The sequence below is a fragment of the Capsicum annuum genome, chromosome 4, assembly GCF_002878395.1.
Source record: "Capsicum annuum cultivar UCD-10X-F1 chromosome 4, UCD10Xv1.1, whole genome shotgun sequence".
Classification (NCBI taxonomy): Eukaryota; Viridiplantae; Streptophyta; class Magnoliopsida; order Solanales; family Solanaceae; genus Capsicum; species Capsicum annuum.
Window position 1 is genome coordinate 120,915,591 of NC_061114.1, and position 17,716 is coordinate 120,933,306.

The following is a 17,716-nucleotide window of genomic DNA, read 5'->3' on the forward strand; positions in this document are numbered from 1 at the left end:
AGAGTACACATGTGTGATGAAATGGCTTGTGGTTAAAGTCCACATGCATAATGAAATAACTTGTGGTTAGAGTCCACTTGCTTAATAAGATGGATTGAAGTTAGATTAATATTTCTCGATATAACCTAGGCAGTGGTAGGTTAGAGTCCTCCACTTCATGGTCCATGTTTGAGTGCTTTGAAATGCATGCTAAGGCCTTGTCATCTTTTGACACTTGATGTATCCATATGTATTTACATGTCTATGTGTATAAACATAGTGGTGTAGGATGGTTTGACTTGGTATTGAATAATAACACTATTTTATAATTACCCTTGAGTTACATGCTAGCGCTCTAACTGCTAACCATCTCCGGGCTCTATGTCCCCACACGACACAAGGGCCAGAGCATCTTCTTCTCTTCCTGCGTAGTGATTAGGTGTTTGGGAGGTTTAAATGTTGACATCAAAGTGGTGAGATTCCATCATTTGAAAGGCACATATTTCATGCTCGTCTTAGCTTATGTCATAGGCCTATTTAGCGTTTGGTTTTGTCTATTGTTGGGGGCTTTTCCCGATATATTATTGACTCTAGATTTATAAAGGCTTATGGATAACTGTGGACTTAGGTAGATCGGATGTTGAATGTTTATATTAATGAATGGCTAGATTTTCTTAAGTTATGAATGTTAGTTTTGTTTCCTCTATCTTATTATTTGTTTGGAGTTTATCCAATGCTTGTGGATTGATGTGTTGGTTAGGTGGGGTTAATGGGGTGATCTTAGGTCCTTGTTGGGCTTGAGATGACCATACGACAAGGCTCGATTTTGGTTCTTGTCAAGGTGGTATCAGATCCAGGTTCATGGTCAATTGGGTGTCCACAAAATTGTGTCGGGTAGAGTCTCTTTTATCGGTATGTATCATATGGCATAGAGACACGACACTTTTGATGCTTAAAAATGTGAATTTATGCATGAACTTAGGTTGTTTTATTAGATATGATGTACTTTGGTGTGAATTACAGGTAAAATAGCTTTATAACATTATTTGAATGAAAAGAAAAGAAAAAGACCTAATAAAAACTAACTCCGATCTGTATACGAGTCTACTCTTAAGTAGTAACCATTAGTTATGACTCATATACTAAATCATAAGCACAACAGAACCAAAAGCCAAATCAAGAAACCAAGTATGGGGAAGATACGACTCAAGTATCCTATTCATAAGTCAAAATACAAATAGTATGCTGAAGCCGTAAGCATAACAGAATCCAAGAGACTATCTAGGAATTGAAGTATAAGAAGGATACGAGTCAAAAATCTGAGTAATCATATAGATATGTTGTATACAAAGCAGTGTTCAAGACCAGAAAAGACTGAAGTTCCAGGTGGATATGGATTAAGGACACAAGTCTTATATGTAGTTACGACTCGTAAGCTGAAGTCGTAAGTTGAATAGAGAATTAAAGCCATGGGAAGATTAGACACTGGAATGGTTATGACAAGGTAGGGTACGACTCATAAGCTGAGGATACAAGTGAATACCAAGTCATACCAATTACCAACTTAACTTGACCTTTCCCATTTTTAATAGGATTCTTATGTTATTTTGAGATACTATAGATACCCTTGGGTTTTATCTTTTATTAGAGGACGCATAGTGACATTTTTTTACGCACAATTACATACTTTTACAATTATTCTTGAGATTTGAGATTTTTATTCAATTAAAGACTTTGGAGTTTATTCATCTTATTCTTGTTCAATTGATTTTATGTTTTCCTCATTGATAATCATATTTTCTTGCACAAACATGAGGGGCTAATCTCTTTAGGGTTGTGGGAACCCTAGCAGATTAGCAACATAGATGAAGTGACACACATCTATTCTAGTGTTTTGCATGTATCCTAATTCTTCTTCACTATAATTGATTTTAAGTAACTATGGCATCTTGAGATAAAACCCTGTATTCGCATTCTTTGGATAACCAAGAAGCTAATAATTGGGAGAAGATGATTAGGACAGTAATTTAGGATTTCTACCTCCACCTTATAATTCCTGTATTCTATGTTATCACTTGATTTGATAACTAAGCATCAAGTGAACTAAGGTCGTAGTAAGGGACAACAAGGCAACACCCGGTGATGATAACCATGTGTAAGGGTGAAATTTTTCTTTGCACTCAAAAGGCGGTTGATAATACCTATCTTGTAGGATTTTCATGTAGAGTACTAGAGGAGTGGGTTGATAACAAGAAGTCTACATAGTTGAGAGCCTAGGGGGGGACACAAACCTAGCGTTCGTCTCCTATTGGTTACAACTCAAAAGCATTCAAGAATTGGTTACTCTTTGCTATTGATAACAAAATCCCCCCATTTACTTTCCTTCACTACTCAAGGGTTAAATCAAGGCAAGCAACTACTCATATTTTTCCTGACCTCAACCTAGTTGGATTATTATATTTTCATCGACCGTATTATACTTCCGATTAACTTGTAGTTTTAGGAAACATCAAATTTTGGCATCATTATTGGGAAAACGGTTTGAGTAGTGATTTGAATTGGTGAAGCTCTCAAGTTTTTATTTTTTGTTCTTGATTTGGTATACTCTGATGTAGGCCAAGCACAAGGAGTAGAGGCAATCCCTTACTCCTTTTTGATCCAGGGCTAGAGAGAATCATTTGAAAACTGAGAAGGATGTCAAGACAAGTTTGTGATGGGGTTTAAGATCCCCCACTTGTGGATCCAAATGCGGAACTCTTATGTGATCCATTAAACAAGTAGAATATTTCAGACATATAGACATAACAACTATTGGAGCGAGAACGTAAAGAATCTTAAGAAGCTAGACTGGCTGCAGAAGCCGAATTGGCATAGCAACATGGACTAGCTAGACCTGGATAGGTTGATGATCGTCAAGTTCATAGGAGTAGAGTTCCATATTTTCCAGCATACCAGCACTTAGATTTATACGAGGACGATGATAAAGACATGGGTTATGTTGATCCAGCTGAGACAGGAGTTATTGTTCCACCTGATTTAGCACCTAAAGTGAAGTTTGATATTACTAGTCCTATAATCCAGCTGTTGAATCTAAAAGGCATAATTTTAGGAGTAGATAAGGATGATGAAAACATGCACCTTACTAATTTTCTTGGGATTTGCACAAACTATAACCTCCTAGGGGTTGATTAGGAAGCATTGCGATTGAGGTTGTTCCCATTTTCTTTAGCTGGAGAGGCATCTCTATGGCTAGGGGAACTACCAAGAGAATTTATCACTACTTGGAATAAGTTGAAGAAATAGTTTTTTAGTAGATTTTCCCTCCTGCACGGATGCTATATTTGAAGGATCGAATTTATAATTTTAGTTAACTACCTGCAGAATTGATGTACGAAGCATGGTTTAGATTTATGAAAAAGCTGATCCTGCTGGCAAACCATAGAATCAGAGGATCTAATTTGTCAGAAATCTTTTATATATCACTGAGTGATATTTCGAGAACCATGGTAGATATTATTTCTAGAGGACCATTTATACGTCTTCATTAGGATACTGCACAGGAATTACTTAATGATATTGCAGTCACTAATAGAGGATGGCATAACAAAGATTTTGATCATATTAGTGTTACATATGCTATTGGAGCGACAAACACATATGGAGCAGGTAATGATATGGTCGCACAAGAGGTAGCACAAATTCAAACTAATATTGGATTGCTCACAAAGTAGTTTTCTTTACTAAATTCCTAGAAAGTGAATGTTGTAGAGGCACTGGGTCTACATCCAAACCATTTAAGATTGAATTTAAAGAAAAAGTAAACTATCTTGATCATAGATTGGTAGATTTCTGCACCTAAGAGCAAGGTAATCAAGGTCAGAACTATTAAAATGATAGATATAGAGGTAGAAGCAGACACAGAGATGGTGATTGGTGACGTAAGGATGACTATAAGGAGAGGAGCGACAAATATATTCCACCAGGCAGCTAAGAGAGTCTGAAGGCCCTCTTGTCTAAGATAGTTAAGGGATAAGAAATTTAATAACATTCTCTGAAGGATATCAAAGAAGATCTGTCAGAACTAAATAAAAAGTTAATCACACGCCACAGCAATCAGGCAGTTGGAGTAACAGTTCGAGAAGATGTCAGCCACAGTGAATCAGAGATAGCCTGATATTTTTCCAAGCCACACAGTGGTAAATCCCAAAAATTATAGTCAATGTCATGCCATTAAAACTCAGAGTGGTAGTGCCACTACAGATCCACTTGCACCTAATGTTGATGAGTAAAAATAGAATAATTTTAACCCCATTGATATAAGAAGCAGCAGTAAGCTGAATGAAGGAGAAGAAAAGACTACAGAGCCTGTGCTGAAACCCATTCCAATACCGCATCCTTCCTATCCACAAAGACTAAAAAAGTGATAAGTAAAAGGTAAGTATCAAAAAAATTTGCCTATACTAAGGGAACTAATTGTCAATATACCATTTGTAGAGGCATTAGAGTAAATGTCAGGATATGCAAAGTTCATGAAGTATCTAATTAAAAAGAAAAGAGCAGTCAATTATTAGCCAGTTGACAATGTTCATCATTGTAGTGTTGTAGCGACTAGATTATTGGTAGAGAAGAAGGGGGATCCTGGTGCAGTTACTATACTTTGCACAGTTGAACGTTTTCTCTTTGAAAGTGTCTTGTCTGATTTAGGTGCCAGTATCAACCTTATGCCATTTTCAATATTCAAGCAGTTGGGGTTGGATGCTTTAAAACCCACCACCATGAGGCTAGTCATGGCAAATAGAAGTGTGAAAAAACCAGTTCGTAACCTTATGATGTCTTAGTAAATGTGTCTTCTTTTATTTTTCCTGCTGAGTTTGTTGAGTTAGAATGTAAAGTGGACTTTCAAGTCCCAATTAATCTTGGCAGACCTTTTATGGATACAAGTATAGTTGATTGATCTGGAGCTTGGACATCTAATACTGATATTCAATGACGAATGGGTGATATTGGATATATGCAAATTCATGAAGTAGACTGATGCATTGAGGGTGATTTCTGTGATTAATGTGACTGATTAAAAAGCAAATTCATTTCATGATATTGATGCAGTAACTTTGTAGGATGGTGGTTTTAATGCGGTTTTACCTATTGAAGAAAGACTAAGTGTTGAGGCACTTGTAGCTGTGATCATGAATTTTGACTCTGATGGCATAGAAGAATATGAGGAGCTTGTTGGTGCATTGCATGGTGATGGTTACAATTTTTCTCCAAAGAAGCTTGATCTAGATTTGAAGAATAGAACAACTCCACTTACTCTCCTATCCATTTAGGAACTGCCAATATTAGAATTGAAGGCCCTCCTATCGTACTTGTAATATACATTTTTAGGGGCCAACAACACTTTATTGGTCATTATTGTAGCTGACCTGAGACAGTCAAAAGTGGAAGCATTGTTGCCAGTTCTGCAGAATTGTAAAAAAGCCATTGGATAGTCCATTGCAGACATTGTGGGTATTCCTCCGATCTTGTGTACTTACAAAATTCATCTTAAACCGAATTGTGTTCCATCTATTGAACATCATCAATGAATTAATCCTTCTATACAAGAGGTGGTTAAGAAATAAATCATCGAGTAGTTAGATACTAGTGTGGTATTTTCCATTGCATATAGCAAATAGGTTAGTTCGGTTTAATGCATTCCTAAGAAAGGTGGAATAACTTTTGTGCTTAATGAGAAGAATGAGATAGTTTCTATGAGGTCGGTCACTGGATAGAGAGTGTGCATGGATTATAGAAAGTTGAATGCATGGACTCAGAAGGACCATTTTCCAATGTCATTCATGGACCGGATGCTAGATAGGTTAGCAGGTAGAGGATGGTACTATTTTCTTGATGGGTACTCGAGTTAGAACCAGATTACTATAGCATCGGAGGACCAATAGAAGACTACTTTTACATGTCCTTATGTGACCCTTGCATTCAAACTAATGTTATTTAGGCTATGCAACACCCTAGCCACGTTTCAGAAATGTATGATGTCCATTTTCTCCAATATGGTGAAAAATACCATTGAAATCTTTATAGATGATTTTTCGGTGGTGGACGACTCTCTAGATGATTGTATTATTCACTTTGCAAAATATCTACAAAGATGTGAAGAATGTAACTTGGTACTCAATTAGGAGAAGTTCCATTTCATAGTTAAATAAGTAATTGTGCTTGGGCACAAGATTTCGAAGCTACGCATATAAGTTAATCGAGCGAAGATTGAGGTGATTGAAAAATTACCTTATCTAATTTCTGTGAAGGTAATTAGAAGTTTTCTAGGACATTTTATAAAAGATTTATCATGGACTTCTCAAAAACTGCAAGCCCTCTCTGCAAGCTTCTAGAGAATGAGGTAAAATTTAATTTTGATGATGTATGCGTGAAAGCTTTTGAAAGCCCTAAAGAGAAGTTGGTACTGCTCCAATCATTGTGTCTCCTGATTGGTCCTTACCTTTTGATATTATGTGTGATGTGATAGGATTAGCCTTAGGGTTTTACTAGGCCAATGGAAAGAAAAGATCCTTCATCCCATCTACTATGCTAGTAAGGCACTAAATCCTACTCAAAAGAAATATACCGTGACTGAGTAAGAGTTGTTGGCAATGGTTTTTGCCATTGAAAAGTTTTCATCTTACTTGATTGAGACCAAGGTGATAGTGCACACAGACCATGCAGTATTACGGTACTTAATGGCTAAGAATGATGCAAAGCCTAGGCTGATTCGATGGGTGTTGTTGTTGCAACATTTTTATTTTGAAGTGAAGGACAGAAAGGGCATAGAAAATCAATTCGTAGATCACTTATCTAGATTAGAGGAGGAAGCCATGTAGAAAGTTTCTATAGGAGTAGAGCTTGATGACAATTTCCCAGATGAGCAGATATTAGCAGATTCCCAATACCTTACTCCATGGTTTGCAGATTTTATAAATTACCTAGCCAGCAATCTAGTTCCAGAAGATCTCTCATATTAGCAAAGATGGAAATTCATGCATGAGGTAAGAAAGGTTTTTTGGGATGAGCCTTATATTTTCAAAATTTATGCCGGTGGAATTATTCATAGGTGCATACCTAAGGTGGATATGATGAGCATACTGGAAGCGTGTCATTCATCGCCAGTTGGGGGTCACCATGAAGGTGCCCAAATAGCTCATAAGATCCTGTAATGCGGCTACTATTTGCCGACATATACAAAGATGCTCATGACTATGTTGTTGTCTATGATCAATGTCAATGACAAGGTACTATTACTAGAAGACCTAAACTACCTATGACCCCTATCTTAGAATTAGAAGTGTTTGATATGTGGGACTTAGATTTCATGGGACCTTTTGTGAGTTTGTGTGGAATGAAGTACATACTGGTAGTTGTTGATTATGTTTCTAAATGGATGGAAGAAATTTTGCTTCCTAACAATGAAGCAAGAAGTCTCACGGCTATTTTGAGAAAAAATATCTTTTCTTGATTTGGTATGCCATGTGCAATTATAAATGACGGAGGGTCATATTTTTCTAATTATCTATTCAACAGTTTGCTCGCAAAATATGGAGTGAATCACAAGTTGGCAACACCTTATCATCCGCAGACTAGTGGACAAGTTGAAGTGTACAATAGAGAAATCAAGTCCATATTGGCAAAAATTGTAAATGCTAATTAGACTGATTAGGCAAAAATGTTAGATGATGCATTATGGGCTTACCATACAGCTTACAAAACCTCCATAGGTGCTTCACCTTATAGCTTGTGTATGGAAAAGCTTGCCATTTACCAATTGAGCTTGAGCATAAGGCACTATGGGCATTAAAGAGGCTAAATTTAGAGTGGAAGGATGTAGCTAAGTCAAGGTTGAATAAATTCAATGAGTTGGATGAATTCCAACTCTAGGCATATAAAAGTTCAGCAATTTACAAAGAGAAGATGATGTTATAGCATGACCGAAAGATCGAGAAGAAGGTGTTTAAGAAAGGTGACCAAGTACTACTGTATAACTCCAAGCTTCACTTGTTTCCTGGAAAGCTGAGGTCTAGATAGCATGGCCCATTTAGAGTTTCAAAAGTCTATCTCTATGGTACTTTTGAACTATAGAAGGATGGTGCACAACCATTTAAGGTAAATGCTTACAAAGTAAAGCATTATATGGGAAATACAGAAGAGGTAAATAAAACAGTTGCTATTAACCTTGATGAAGTCTGAGTAATCAAGGTAATTCCATCGTGCCATGATGTTAAATTATGCGCTACATCGTAGGAAACCAATGAGTCTAGTTGGTGAAATCTTAGTATCCAACTAAGCGACATCGTGCTACGACATTAAATCAAGCATTGTGAGAGAGGCAACCCATGTTTTTGTACTTATTTCATTTATAGGGTAATGTATTTGTTCAATGTGTAGAGCTAAAGAATACAGATAAAATCCATAGAAGTAAAGAAAAGGCATCACACGGACTCTTTATATGTCGTATTTATATGGTACAACTTGTGAGTAGGAGTCATAATGACCTAGGAGAAATTAGAATCAGAAATTAAGTTTTGGAATTCATACAACTATCGGTACGAGTCATAGACTCTAGTTAGAGATCATGACCAGGAGTCGTACCCACTCCAGAACCCAAGTAAGATTCCAGGACATAGGAGTCAAAGAAATAACCCGTAAGCCTGGGTACGAATCGTATTGACAATTCATTCCCTGGTTTACTAGGTCAGTTCTCGGGTTTGACCCAACCCAAAACTTAAATAAAAAGGAAAATATAAGTTGAAATGTATAGTATCAGGTATTGTTAACTTGGGTTTAGTGAAATTTCTTCATTTCATGGATTGTTGGTGTACTATCTTTGCTATTTGAAGTTGAAAATTGAAAAATAAAATAGAACTATTGTTTGTGAATAGAGTTTTGTGAATTCGTGTTTCAATGACTAGATATAGTTACATTACATAGTGGATAGATTGGGAATTTTATCGGATTCAAAATTTCAAGTTGGACTTCCATGTTGCAGTGGATATGAGACCCTTTATGAGTCGTACCCACCGGTGCGAGAGTCGTAATAAGACTCGTACCCCCTAACAATAGAGAAATCTAACAAATTCAAAGTTCTGGAATAGATACGGCTCAACCATACAAGTCGCATATAGACCTTACAACTCATACACATTAATCATACCTACCTGGGAAGAAATAAATTGAACAATAGTTTCTGACCAACTTACGACTATTGGTCACAAGTCCTAACCAGCCGGCACGACTGGTAATAAGGAGTCGTATGGTGGCTGGTAAATAATCATGCATTTTCTAGGTTACGACTCAGGTATATGAGTCATACCCAGAGGGTACGACCGGTACCCACCACTTGTACCCAACTTGAACAAGGCAAATTGAATTTCTATTTTGAATTTTTTTACTTTTTTTTTTCTTAGTTACAACCTTAGTGTATTTGCAGGAAAAATGCCTCCAAAGACTACATCTTCGTCCTAAACTGTGGCTAAGAAGGGAAATAAACAAACACCCATCGAAGGTGAAGAAACAAGTTTCTTCGAATCTGAAACCATTTTTGAAAGTACCAAAAAATAATATACTAGACCTCATCTAAGAAAGCTGCACTGAAGGGTAAAGAAACTACTAAGGCTACAAGGAAGAAAGTAGTTCCCCAAACTTCTGATACACCACCAAGGAGGGTATGTAGAAAGAATGCCAATGTCTCTCCTCCACAAACACCAATACTAGTTGATGATGATGATGATAAGGATGAGTCTAGTTCAATCGAGGAGAGTGTAGAGGAAGCCCACAATCCCAAGGTTGAGGCTACACCGATAACCAGACAAGACCCTCCACTAGCAATAAACCCTGCTCTGGTGCCCATCATTGAATGATGAGGGTACCCCGGCATGTAGAAGACATTCAACATGGGTCTATCTTAGCTACCTGGAGAAAAGTTCAATAGAGTCTTGTAGGAAGAGAGATAAATGACTACTACAGGTATGGCTAAATTTCCTGAGTTTGCAGAGTGGTTCCTAAATTATGGTTTCAAATGGATGATGAGAGTGCCAGGCTGATACAGTGAGGTCCTCATCCGTGAGTTCTATCTTGTATATAAAGGCGAGTTGACAAGACAGTATCCATAGGGCATGTTATGAAAAGGGGTAACCCTATTATCTCCCTGATGATTTGTGGTTTTTGGGTTGATATCTCTCTCGGACCATAGGGTGATTTTTGTATGGCCTAGTATATCAGTAGAATGATGAAGATGAGGAAGATCACCCACTACACTTTTTGTACTTATGACAAGATAGTAATGTTCTAATGGATAGCTAAAAGGATTGTTGCACATGGCAAGCATGCCACTCGAGTTGCGGTGGTATTGGGGATTTGTAGCAAATTAAAAAGTGTACCCTCAACATTGAGGATAAGGATTGATGAACTATAGCCCATCATAGGCTATATATAACTATAGGTGATGATGTATTGAGCCCACTTCGGGTTGCGATGATAGCTGGTTTACACTCAGGTTTGTGTTTGATGTTAGTGAGTTCTTAGACTGAGAATTGAGAGACAGGGCTATTGCAGAGCAGAAGGCATAGCTAGTATACCCCTGTATAATCACGCAGATATGTTTAGCTGCGGGGGTATTGAAGATCCTAAGTATTGATAACATGATAGAGGCCCATTGGACATTTGATATCAGGCTTATTCATGATGCAACCAACCCACTGGCCCGACATATAAGGCAGGTAGAAAATTCTATAGAGGGAGCTTTCCTGCAAGATGATCAGACAGATGTTGCAGCTACTACTGAGGCTGCTAAGGCAGGTGGACGGACTAAGACTGCACCCTCAAATACAGTGGGTACTTTTAGTGCCCCACCACCAGCCTAGTCTATTCCATCTAGGCCGCGTGGTATGACACCCAGTATGATAATGATTTCTCAGGTTGTATGGATAGAGGTAATAACCCAGTTGGCTGCACACACTACAAAAGTCAACAACATATAAGGTGGAGTACAAATTTAGATAAAACGGCAACTAGAGGTATAGGAGAGGTGTGTATAAGAGTACCTTGGTACATTTGAGTTGAGGATCACTCTATAGTTAAGTAGTGGGCAGATGCCCGATGTTTTTGATATTCGTGCTGAGAATGCTGAAATAAAGGTAATGGTTGCCAAGTTGTCAGAGAGGCCGGTGGTTATAAAGCATATTGTAGAGACTGTAATCCCCACTGTAATCCCCACAGTTGAGGTACCGAATATTTAGGCAGTCCCGGTGGATGAACAGTCTGAGCAAACTAAGAAAGACAAAAGAGAAAAGAAGAGAAAGAAAAAATAAAACAAAGAAAGGAGGAAAGAGACAAGAGCTACTAAGAAGGACAGACATAATGGTAGCCAGGATGTTCAGCACAACGAGCTGGATAGCAGATCTGGCGGATCGAGAGATCCAGTTGCTGATGCTAAAGGGGGTTGATTTTGTACCCCCACTTGTTATTGATCTAGTCCCGGTTAGGATAGTTGTTGCTTATAATGGGACCCGATCTGAGGGACCATATTTTGGTCTTGATGCTTCGGTGCCTTGAGAGCCTAGGTATTATTTTTATCCTTACTTTATTTATTTTTAGCACTGAGGACAGTGCAATGTTATTAAGTTGGGGTAGGGTACCAAAAATTTTAGGAGCAGTCTAAAAATTTTTAGATATAGCTAAAACTGAAAGTATGTTATGACTTGCAGGTTTGGTACAGGCAACTGAGATAGGAAGTAGATTAGTTTACCTATGGAAGCAGATATTTTTTATTTTAACTATGATTTTTATAGATTTTGAAAATTTGGTAAATACTTAAAGATTTTGATTCTGGTTTTGATTTCTTTTTGTGATTGATGAGACAATGTTGATTGTTGTGGATTTTTGAACTGATCTTGGGAAAACTAATGTTAACTGTGTTGATGATTTGAAAATGTTGAGCCCCCTTAAAATTTTGTTTTAATAATTATGTGATTTGTATATTTGTGTTAAAACTGTTGAGTATCCGATAATGGCATTAGGGTTAGGGATAGTATAGGTAGGGACAAAACAAGTGCAGAGTTAGATAACTAGGACTTAGTAATGTAGCCCTGTGCAAGTGTGCGTCAGGTGTATTGAGTTCCCGATTGTGTTGGAATTTAGAACTTGCCTGGTTGCTTATACCGAAGTCTAGGATGGTTAGGTAGAAGGTGATTATAGGCCCTTTTTATATGAGTCCACTTAAGCCTAAAATACTTGAACCAAATGAACAAATCCCTTTGATCAAAATATTTGAGCTTTAATAGACCAAATTTTATTTTTACACCTATCACCTTCCCGTTTAGCTTGAAATAAACCTATTTTTGACCTTGGTCCTCATATGGATACTGTCCACCTTAACCCAAGAAATAGCCTAAGTCGAGGGTGGCTATTATAGAAGTGTGTGAGAGCAAACATGTCTAAGAAAAGAGATAAAACTGTAAAGTATTGCAAAAGAAAAAAAAATAAGCACTAGAAAAATCAAAGCCTGGCCCAATTGGAATATGCTTAAAAGAAAAAAAAAAAGATATAAGGGTGGAAATAAATTAAAAAGGGGAAAGTTTGTGGACCCTGAGAAAAGCGTAGTGTCTAGGAGGCTTAGTCACTAAAAGAATCCCCAAAAGATATCCAACCAACCCCTAGCCTATGTTAAAATCCATAAACTACTCTAGTGATCTTACCTTGACTATCTAAAAACTTAGGAAAGAGGTAACGGCAAGCCTATGGTATTCTATGCACATCGGTGATACTTCTTTGGGAGAGTGAGTATTATTTTTTATATCCCATAATAGATTGATATATATGAGTAGAGAATGGGATTTCTTTAACTGTTAGTGCACATGGGTTATGCTGCAAAGTTGCTAGACTGTTTGACAGATGTAAAATAAGTCTATGCCCGAGTATCTATTGCTAATATAATGCCATCATCAGATCCCTTCATATTTTTACATGTGCTGAATTGTTATACGTAAGTTTGAGTTGAAAATTTTAAAATTTGGAGGGGAACAACAAAATTGAAATTTAATTCAAAATCACTGCCATGGGTTATTTGAGATCTTCCTATTTTAGGCATCGCACCAGGGGTAGAAAATTGTATTTGGTTTTGTTCGATTGAGGACATACAAAAGTCTAAGTTGAGGGTGTTGATGTGGCCTAGAAACACAACACTTTTGATGCTGTGAACTTAGGTTGTTTTGTTAGATATGATGTACTTTAGTGTGAATTGTAGGTAAAACAAGTTTATAACATTATTTGAATGAAAAAAGCAGAAAAAGACCTTAAAAAAACCAACTCCAATTAATATACGAGTCTGCTCTTGAGTCATAACCATTTATTATTACTCCTATGCTAAATTATAAGCATAATAGAACCAAAATCCAAATCAAGAAACCAATTATAAAGAAGCTAAGACTCAAGTATCCCAGTCATAAGGCAGGACACGAATCGTATGCTGAAACCGTGAGCATAAAAGAATCCAAGCTACTATTAAGGAATTGAGGTATCAAAAGGATACGAGTCAAAAGTATGATTATCACTCATAAAGGGATATTGTTACCAAGTAGTGCTCAAGACCAGAAAAGATTGAAGTCCCGGGTGGATATGGATAAAGGACACAAGTTGTATACGTAGTTAGAACTCATAAGTTGAAGGCATAAGATGAACAAGAATTGAATCCATGGAAAGATTATACACTGAAATGGTTACGGTAAGGCAATTTACCACTCATAAAATGAGGATACGAGTAAATACCGAGTCGTACCGACTGCCAACTTAACTTTAACTTTCCTATTTTTAATAGGATTTTTATGTTATTTTAAGATACTATTAATACCCTAGGGTTTTATTTTTATTAAAGGATGTGTAGTGACATTCTTTTACGCACAATTACATACTTTTACAATTATTCTTAAGATTTGAGGGTTTTATTCAATTAAAGACTTTGGAGTTTATTCATGTTATTATTGTTCAATTTATTTTATGTGTTCTTCATTGATAATCATGATTTCTTGTACAAACATGAGTAGCTAATCTCTTTCGCTAGGTTTGTGGGAACCTTGGCGGATTAGCTACATAGAGAAGTTATGACAATATCTGTACTAGGGTTTGCATGTATGCTAATTCTTCTTCACTATAATTGATTTCAAGTAACTGAAGTATCTTAAGATAAAAGCCCGTATTTGCATTTTTTTCGATAACCAAAAAGTTTGTGATTGGGAAAAGAAGATTAGGATAGTAATTTGGGATTTCTACCTCCACCTTATAGTCCTTATATTCTATATTATCACTTGATCCGATAACCAAGGATCAAGTGAACTGAGGCCATGGCAAGGGACAACAAAGCAACAACCGACGATGATAACCAAGTCTAAGGGTGAAATTTATCTTCACGCTTAAAAGGCAGCTTATAATACCTATCTTGTAGGCTTTACATACAGAGCACAAGAGTAGTGGGTTGATCACAAGAAGTCTACAGAGTTTAGAAGCCAGGGGTAATATAGACCTAGCATTCGTCTTTTATTGATTACAACTCAAAATCACTCGAGAATTGGTTACTTTTTGCTATTGATAACAAAATCCCCCTATTTACTTTTATGAACTGCTCGAGGGTTAAATCAAGGAAAGCAACTTCTCATGTTTTCCTTGTGGAATCAACCCTAACCTAGTTGGGTTATTATATTTGCATCGACCGTATTATACATCTGATTAAGGTGTATTTTTGAGATACATTAGTGTAGCGCACTACACTTATAAGAGAGAGGCTACAAGTCATTTAGGAATGTTTTACTTTCTTGTTTTCTTTTTTTGAGATAAGAGTTAAAGCTCTTGGATCCTTTTGATTTCTGTTAGCTTATCTTTCAGATCACGCCTCCAAGAAGATTTTATACTCGGGCAAACTTTTCTATACCAATTGAGGGCCCTATGGATGGAGCTCATCTAACTTCTAGGGTCCAAACCCAGGCTAGGGTTGTGGTATCTAATTATACTCATTTGATTCCATAGTTCCCTACTAACCCTACTTATGAAAGTAACACTCCTACTCAGTCACCACAAGGGGATGATACTAATCCTGAGTTTCATTACTCTATTAATCTATTGACTCAGTTGGTAGCTTCTCAATCAGATCGTGGTGCTCCATCTATCGTGTCTTCTGAGGCCACAAGGGTTAGCTAATTTATAAGGTTGCACCCTCCTATATTTATGGGTATGAAGATGGAGGAAGATACTTAAATTTTTATTAATGAAATGGAGAAGATCTTACACACCATGCATGTCGGAGGTTGAGGCTGTCGAGTTTTCTTTCTACCAATTGAAAGATATAGCATACCAATAGTATGAAGGGTGGAAACTATCGACAGGTATGGATGCTAGTCCTGCCGTTTGTGAAGATTTCTCTGAGGCCTTTTAGTACTATTTCTTTCTTAAAGATTTAAGGGAAGTAAAAGCAAAAGAGTTTGTGAGCTTAAAGCATGAGAGAATGTCTATCAAGGAGTATGCCTTGAAATTCCATTAGTTATCTAGGTATGCTCCTGAGATGGTTTCTATCATGAGGGATAAAATGTATAAGTTTGCTTCTGGATTTTCCCATGAGTTGGTGCTTGAGAGCAGGGAAACTTTGTTGATCAAAGACATGGACATCTCTCGATTGGTCGTGTATATGCAAAAAGTGGAGAAAGATAAAAAGAAATAGGTTGAGTTAAGTGAAAGACAAGTTAAAAAATTTAGGACTTCCAAGCAAAGTGGTAGAGATGGTGGAAAGTGGCTAAGGAAAAAGTGGGGTAGTATGTGTTCTTTCTCCTCAGCTAGTACTCATTACCTGAGTCCATCGGGTGATCATCGGTCTCATTTTGATGGTGGGTCCTAGGCACAGGGTGCCTGATTCCAGGCTAGTGGGGCTCATTCAACTCCAACCCATCATCGTTACAGGTTCTGTGGTCAACATCATCTTGTTCAGTGTAAGAAGGGGCATAATATATTCTTTAGATATGGTCAGATTGGCCAAATACAATGAGAGTGCTCCTCTCTAGTGGCTTCTAGGGCCAATAAGGCCCATATTGCTACTTCATCCACTCCTGCACCGAAGGATGCTGCCTCTGCTTCTGCTTTTATTTCTGGTACTGGCACTTGATGGAATTATTTGTATGCACTTGCTACCCGCCTAGAGTATGAGGTCTCTAGATATTATTATGGGTATGTTAAAACTTTTCTTTTGTGGTGTGTATTGTTTGATTGATTCGGGGTCTACTCTTTCTTATGTGACCCCATTTGTGGCCGTGTATTTTGGTTTTGGTCTTGAGTGTTTATCAGTTCCTTTCTCTATTTCTACCCCGGTAGAAGACTCTGTGGTTTTTGTAAGATTCTATAGGGGTGTGGTACCTGTTAGTGGTAGAGAAACTCTAGTAGATATGATAGAGTTAGACATAGTTGATTTTGATGTTATTCTGGGGATTGATTGGTTGCATTCATGTTATGATTCCTTATATTGTTAGACCCCTAGGGTCACATTTAAATTCCCTAATGAGCCGGTCATTGTATGGGAAAACGGTTCCTTAGTACCAAAGGGGAAGTTTGTCTATTATCTTAGAGCCCAAAAGTTGATTTCTAAGGGGTGTTTGTATCATGTAGTTAAAGTTAAAGATTCTAAGTCGAAATGTCCTTCTCTAGAATTTGTTCCTATGGTTAATGATTTTCCCGAGGTCTTTCTCAATGACCTTCCTAGTATTTCTCCCGATAGGGAAATTGATTTTGGGATTGATCATGTTCTATACACTTATCCAATTTCTATCCCTCCTTGTAGAATGGCTCCAGCTGAGTTGAGGGAGCTTAAGGAGAAATTAAAGGATCTTTTAGATAAAGGTTTTATCCCTCCTAGTGTGTTTCTTTGGGGTGCACCCATGTTGTTTATGCACAAAAATGATGGTTCCTTTCATATGGGCATTGATTATCATCAGTTGAACAAAGTAACCATAAAGAATAAGTATCCTTTTCCTAGGATCGATGATTTGTTTGATCAGCTTCAAGGAGAAAAGTGTTTCTCTAAGATTAATCTTAGGTCAGGTTATCATCAACTTAAGATTAGGGAAGTGGATATCCCTAAGACCGCCTTTAGAACCCGGTATAGTCACTATAAGTTCCTAGTCATGTATTTTGGATTAACCAATGCCCCGATGGCATTCATGGATTTGATGAATAAAAAACAAAATAATGAGAGAAACATACCCTCTACGTGCATAGGAAGTGAGTTGGGGCTTTGCTCTGAGTGAGAGATAAAAGAATTTGACTAGTGGTGTATAAATTTGAATAGGAGTTACTTGTGAGAAAATTTGATCAGGTTTAGAGTTAATTTTAATGCAACAGTCCTAATTCGGGTCGAGCCGCTTGGGCCAAAGAGATTCAAATTAAAATTTTTATATTTTTGGCATTGTTGGGCCCAGTAGTGACCCACGACCCAATTCACAAACTATTGCTTAGACACACAAACCATGGGTTAGACTCACAACCCATGGTTTGAGGTCGTGAATCAAGATCGACAAGCAAATTCTATCTCTAATTTCTAGGACACCTCCCTCGATCGTGGATTGCACTCATGGTCCATGGGTAGGAGTTGTGAGTCGAGTTTAAAGATATGCTGGGTATTTTTGATTCCCACTACTCAACACATGAGTTATAGGTTGGACTC